This window comes from Zea mays, chromosome 1 (genome assembly GCF_902167145.1).
Source record: "Zea mays cultivar B73 chromosome 1, Zm-B73-REFERENCE-NAM-5.0, whole genome shotgun sequence".
NCBI classification, from domain to species: domain Eukaryota; kingdom Viridiplantae; phylum Streptophyta; class Magnoliopsida; order Poales; family Poaceae; genus Zea; species Zea mays.
Window position 1 is genome coordinate 202972511 of NC_050096.1, and position 7407 is coordinate 202979917.

The following is a 7407-nucleotide window of genomic DNA, read 5'->3' on the forward strand; positions in this document are numbered from 1 at the left end:
TTTTATTCTTCCAAATTTCCAATTCAGTCCTAATGTGAATATAACACCTAATTTTGGCACTAAATATTTATTTTTCTCTCTATTGTTTAATTATAGAAGGAATATTTAACTTAGTTAGAATTTTCTTCCTAAATTTTAGTATTCATCTTTCTTCCTTTGAATTTTGAATTCAAGTTGGGTTTAAATCTTCAGATTCCAATTATTGTGCACCTCTTACACAAAGAACACCAGCATGCTATGCATTTATATATTAACTAGGTATGTGCCCGTGCGATGCCACGAAGTACAAATTGACGAGCCTCCAACGGCTCAGGGCCCTAGCGACAGTCTACTTTACCGTCAAAGCACCGCATGCCAGACCAGCTGCATGGGCTGGATCCCAATCCTAGAAGACGCCATGGGGATCAGCCTCCACCCTCACTTTCAGTTTTAGCAGCGCAAGTCAACTTACCAACACAAAAGGGTACCACAATCACTCTGTTGCCGGGCAAAACAAATAATTCACCACCAATTCTCACCCAAGAGAATCAGGATATGATAAGGGATGTTAAGTACAGGAGTCCTAGAAATAAGCAAAAGTCAAGAGTTTAACACAGTCAAGTTACAACAAACAAAGTAGGTTGAGCAAGAGCAACAACCACTACCCAGCCAGTGGCAACAGGAAAGACTTGCTCCCAGTTAGGAGGTCTTCCATGCTTCCAGTTATTTACTTCGAGATTGATAGGAACAATGCTTTGGATCTAATTGACAGGCTTGACAACCTAAAAATACAATGAGCATGAAGCTATCCATAGTCTTGAAACCCCGACCGCGATATAAACAGTTATCGTGTATCAGCAGTAAGGCCATCTGTTAGACTCTGTAGTTACAAGCAACGGTATGAGAAGTTGGTGTCCCAGATCCTGTACTGAATAGAATAGGAAAAAAATGTTGTAAAAATTACATGTCGTTTCTACCTGTACAAGTAATGGAAAGTGCAAGTTTTTGAGAGTCCCATAACATGCAGGACGGGCGAAGGTCCCACCGAACCAAATGCGCAACTTGACCACTGGTTGCCCTGGCATGGAGAACACATGTAAATTAGTTGAATTATGTAATTATGGGATTACTCCTAATTTACCATGAATAGGACAAAATTCGGGTCCAGAACTTGGACATAGCTAGATGTGTATAAATATACTTTCCAACAAAGACCAATAAGAAGTTTTACCTCTCTTAAATTTGAGAAGTGAACCTCATTAGTTGCTAGAGAAATAATAATCAATTCAGTGTCTTGGAAAATAGAGTGGGTAAGGTGTAACACAGATTTAGCTTAAACAGAAACCGCTAGTGATTTTAAAATGAGGTAAACTTACCAGGCCATAAAAGCAATGTCGTGTATTGGGATCAAAGCCAGGCCTGGACGGCGTTAGCCCGTGCTGGACGGCGTCAGCACTTAACTTCCGAGAGGGAAGCGCCCTCTCGGAAGTTAATCATTAACTTCTGAGAGGCGGACGGCCCTCTCGGAAGTTTCCTTAACTTCCGAGAGCCCGTCGGAAGTTAGCCTAACTTCCGACCAATTTGTTCCGACGGGCTAACTTCCGACGGTTTCGGCTAACTTCCGACGGTTTGTATAACTTCTAAGAGTTTTGAGCTAACTTCCTACGGTTTAGGCCCTAGGAAGTTAAGCATTTTGGTGTAGTGAGGAAGATTGCGCTGCAGGCAGATGTATGACAAATTTTTGTGCTCTCTCTTTTCAAGGACATTGGAATCAGACAATATTTCTTGAAGAATACACACAACATATCGGTTAGTAACTAACTATGATTGAGAATAATTTTATAAATCTAGTAAACACCTTGATAAACTGCCATCCAAGCGTGTGTTTAAGTCTGAACTGTATGTAGTACTAAAGTTTCGTATATAGTACAAACACGAACTGCGTGTTTGCGTCTCTGGAGTAATGACATTGGAGTCAATTGCCTCTGATTTCTCCTTTTGGGCTAGAGTCCTACCCTCTACCTCGAACTCCTTCCTCATCCTCTCCTCCTCCGCTGCTTGAGCAAAGTCAACGCAGCATGAGAAGACAGCTGAAACTCGATGAGGTGGGCACAGACTGCAGGGAGGAAAACCGAGGCATTGTATATGGAGGAATGCCATTGCATGAGTGTGCACATATTATGGTCTTGAATTTTTATTAAATGAAATCATGCGATGGAAGATTGAATTTCTAATTTTGGCTTCGAAATAAGTTCGGTACAGGAGTAATTTAGTATTATGTCCATTTTATGCAAGATTCATATTTAATACTTTAATCCATAAGAATTTCGTATAACATCTGAGATTGCTCATGGTTTCATACAGATAATGGTATTTATCATTCATAGATACTATCTTATAAATTTTAAACCAATCAATGCTCATAACAAAGCGCCCACTACTCCATATGTTTAGCAATGCCCTTTCCTAGGGACAAAAAAGAGTATCCAAGTGACACTGCATTGATTCCTAAAGGCACCAAAACCATGGATATGCTTGCAATACCTGATGAAAGTTGTACAGAGAAGAGCTTCACTTTGTCATCTAAGGACACACATACTCAAGTGATGGAAGATTGAATTTCTAATTTTGGCTTCGAAATAAGTTCAGTAAAAGAGTAATTTAGTAATGTGTCCACTTTATGTTAGATTCACATTTAACACTTTAATCCATAAGAATTTTGTATAACATCTGATTGCTCATGGTTTCATACAGATAAAGGTATTTATCATTGACAGATACTATCTTATAAAGTTTAATCCAATCAATACGCATAACAAGGCAACCACTACTCCATATGTTTAGCAATGAATAAATTGAAGCATTGTACCATGGAGTGAATAAATGAGACAACTGAAGACAACCAATACACTTGTGTCAAACATATGCCGAGCAGTGGAAGGGAAAACTTATCTAATAAGCGTCCAACATATGTGCTTTCTAGTAACTTCACCATAGGGTCGATTGCTTGCCTAACTATGGCCAGTACGGTCAGATTCATGAGCTCCTTCTTAATTCCTCCAATGTGTTCCTCACACGGTCAACATGCACAAAAAAGAGGTGTGTTAGATCACTCCAATAGTCATCGTGCTAGAGGCGAAATAAAAATTAACAGTCCTATTATAGAATCAACATGGTCAAGGGCTCACCAGAATCGACATGGTCAAGGGATCACCGCACAGAGGCCACACCCTTCGTGCCAACGGCTCAACAAATTGAGGCAAAATTGTTTGTTGGGTAGCTGACTGGTGGACTGAGATGGATGATTGCACAGGTTGCACAACCTATGTGAAGCATAAATTGCTGTATAAATACTATAAACAAAGAGTATAATGCAGTAAAGGTTATAATGAAGAAAAGTGACCTAATCAACTCAAGATTAATTACTACCATAGCTGAAATTGAATGTTGCAAAATATGAGAAAATGCATACTTGTTTTTCAACTTCAAAATTCATTTCATAAAATTGCTGAACTCGAGCAAGTGATTTGGCAAATTCCTAAGTTATATATGGTGATTTATCAAAAATGGCCCCAAGGCAACTAAGAGCACAATACAAGCAGCTTTCCCATATTTGGTCTTGCTATTTGCAAACAGAACAAACCTCCTGGACCCTGCTAAATTTTTCCTCATGTGAAACTCCTATATGTGAACTTGTACAGACTGCAGAAGTCAAGCTTAAGTCGATAGTGCAATGTCCATGTGTTACGACAGTATATAAAATATTTGATAAAACTGCATATCAATTCATATTCCAATCATGTGACCTACTTCAGCCAAACACACACAATAAAATTATGGAATATTCCATACTGAAACCTCATATCAGAATTGGGTGCCCACTATGTACTTCAAAATTCGAATTCACACCTACAACAATACTTAAACTCTTGTGCGTTGTCATGAACAAAAGCTAGCCCATCAACAAAATGTGAAAGAGCAAAGCAATAGGAGAGTAGGCAACGATTATCAATTGGATCAGCAGCAAACTTTCCCTCGGCAATGAAAGCCTTGGCCGGTGATGCACCTCTTTGAAGCAACCAAATGATACCTATGTTAGTCGTTTACAAAGCCTAAGGTTCCTTTTGACGTTGATCTCTATATATAGTTGGATTGCAAAGGGAAGGTAACTGTCTTCACCTATCACAATGAAAAGGTAGTGAATTAAGAACTGAATGAAGTAATACATAAACATAGCTACAATTTTTCAGTTAGCAACAAGAACTAACTAATTGTATGAACAGGAAGGTACGTCCAGTTGTAAGGTTTACTATGTACAGTTTAGTACTATGAGTAGCATCACCCATTGAAATTAGCTGGAGCATGAGCAAAGAGCAGGCAACAAAGTTAAAGATATATGTACTACTAAATAGTCTAGCAAAATTGGTTTGACAAACTTGAATTGTACAAAACTAACATATTTAAACGCACAAAGATAAGATGAACATATTTAAAATTATGGTACCAAATTAACAGGTTGATTTAACTGAAAATCGAATGAGACTGTGCAGTTTAGTACTATGACTTAACTGAAAATCGAATGAAACATAACATACCAGTTGTTTGGAGAGGATCGGTAAACATGTAACCTATGTCTCAGAAATAAACTTATTTCAGAAATAAACCTGTAACCTAACCCCAGTGATCAACAACGCAAAACACTAATGAGCCACCCAATCCACAATCACCAAGGCTAGGCAACCCAACCCATCGCATTCGAAGCTGCCACCCCACATCGAGTACACACGTATCAACAAACAGGAACAGGCTAAAACCTCACGCAACCCGAACAGGTTCCAAAAAGAACAGCATACTCAACACAGGAAAGAAGTGTGCAGGATGAAAAGGTAGTGAATTACATGGCTGATGGTGGGCGCCGGATGTACTCGCGTGTGTCCGCTTGGTAAACTCGTGTGTGGCCTCCCTTTGGCCTTTTAATTGTGCTCGGATCAGATCCATGGATTTTTGGAATCACTTAAAGATGCTTCAAAAATCCAAGAGCAGATATGCTTAAGAGTAGTGTGTCAGTTTGTCAGCTAAGCATACACTATACAGCAGGCCAACCCTTCTATCATTCAAAGGACAAAATTCTTTTCACATAATTTGCAGCTAAAAATTAGTGTTTCAATACCTACACCAGAAATTGATTGCCATATTTCACACAAGACACACGGCCAAGGCGAATAATTGCATCTGTTACCGACACCAATCGCCAAAAAACAGCATAATGGACAAGTAAACCTACAAATTGGTCTTACTCCAAGGATTCCGCGGCCGCGCCAACTGTCAACTAACCAGTACGGAGATTAAACAGCAACGAACAGTCTTAAGGTATAAGAACATTTCATGGGCACATTTCACAAACAAATCACAAGGCACATAGAGAAGGTGGAAGAATATACCTCCTGAAGGGCGGCGCGCACAACATCATCGACGTCGTCCTCTTCCTTAGCGGGCTCACCGGCAGTGCCCCAGAAGGGGCGTGGCGACGCGGTGGTGGCGAAGTAGTCGTCGTCGTCCTCGACGTCTGCCCAGGACTTGGTGGTAAGTGGCGCGGGAGCCCAGAACTGCTCCTTCTGCGGTGTCTCTTGCCACTGCACGGCCCCCATGTCGTCCTCCTCCCGGCCACCTTGCCTTTGTCACCCTTCTTCTTCTTCTTGAGGGACTCGAGCGCCGCGAACACGTTGCCGGTGTTGAGCTTGACCTCCTCCACCGCTCCGCCCTGCCTCCCGCCGCCCACCATACCCTCTGACCGCCGCGGTGGACCCCGGCGAGGCGACCTGAGCGGACCCCGAACCCGAATCTGAATCTGTCCTGCCCACCGATCTGCAGGGACGAATCAGCGTTGGGTGTCCTCGCCACCGAGGGATCAGACCTTGATTGGATTCGGGTAGGGGCGGAGGCGCGGTTGCTAGGGTTTTGAGATGGGCGGAGACAGGAGGCGGAGGAGGGGAGATCTGGGTCGAGGTCGAGGCCGAGGCTGAGGGGAGATCCGGGCATGGGATTTGGGCGCTGGTACAGGGAGGAGCCTCGAGGTCAGAGTCACCCATGGTGAGGAGGAGCTTGTCCGATCGATCTGCGAGGACGAATCGACACCGGGTGTCCTCGCCACCGGGGTGGAGGCGCGGTCGCTAGGGTTTTGAGCGAGATGACCGCGACCGCCGCGCGGGGGAGGGGTCGCGAGATTGGGGTGGCGAGGGCAAGGTCACGGAGCGAGATTGGGGTGGATCGGGGGGCGTGCACGGACCGGGGGCAGCCGTCGGGCAGAACCGTGCACCGTATGATTGTGGACGTCTACGTTAGTGTCTTATGAAGTAGTATAGATTTATTTGTTGCTTAACCAAATTAATGTTTATCAATTGGTTATGAATTGAAAAGGCCCTTATAAATTCTCAATGGTTTAAAAAATTCTTGAAACACTATTATTGATGCTTTTAGTTCTTTATTTTATTATTATTATTATTATTATTTTCCTGATACAAATTTTGGGCTTTACAAATCCTACCCCCTTAACAGAAATCTCGTCCTCGAGATTTGTAAGAAAAGGGATACAATAAGTTTGGTCTAGAATTTTAGTTTCTCATTTGGTTTTGGGAATTAAAGTTTTGGTTAAAGTTTTTTTATGGATATATATGTCTAGCCATTTATTATGTCAGATGAGGTACGGTTATGGCAAGTATAGGTTGTGGCAAGGAAGAGTATAATAAGGAAAGACTTCATCTAGAACTGTGGATCTTGATTCTGCTGGTGATTCAACTTGATCTTTGAAGACTTGAGTTGATCCTTATCCTTCTTTGACGTGGTTGGTCTTCTTTGGTCTTTCTTCTTGGAGTTGCCATCTGAGTTAAGGACATATAGTTAGGATAGCCGGGGTACACGAGGTAGGTAGGTTTGAACAGAGTTTTACTTTGCTTTTGGAACAAATGGATTAGGCAACCTATGATGTGGGTTAGGTTGTTGTTTACGGACGAGTTAGTCCAAGGTATTAATTTAGGATAAGATATGTTTATAGAATTAGGGCTTAATTTTTTTGTCGCCAACATTATCTAACTTATTTAAGTAACTCAATTTGGATCATGTTAGATTAGGTGGGATCTAGATCAGATTGAAATAGGATAAAATCTTTTCAAGATAAGATGAATCTACTAAGATAAGAGAGAATCTTTTAAGAAAAGATGGATCTATTAAGCTAGATACATTTTAATTATGATAAGTTAGGATCTTTTGGGATGAGATGGATCTATGAGTGTAGAATAGAATCTTTTTAGATGAGATGGATATTGTTAAGCTAGATACTTTAATGAGGGATAATCTAGTTTGTATAGTTAGTTTTATAAGCATTATGTATATGCAGATGTAATTGTGGACATTACTCCACAACTCATCACA

The 7407-nt window shown here is 41.3% G+C and overlaps 1 long non-coding RNA gene across 1 annotated transcript; it reads right to left on the reverse strand.

The window, feature by feature from the left end:
* Positions 1–511: 511 nt before the first annotated feature.
* Positions 512–3456, reverse strand: LOC109943491 (uncharacterized). Its single transcript, XR_002266333.2, has 2 exons — positions 957–3456; positions 512–859 (listed from the first exon to the last, which is right to left on the reverse strand). It is a non-coding gene; the product is annotated as an uncharacterized lncRNA (long non-coding RNA).
* Positions 3457–7407: the final 3951 nt, after the last annotated feature.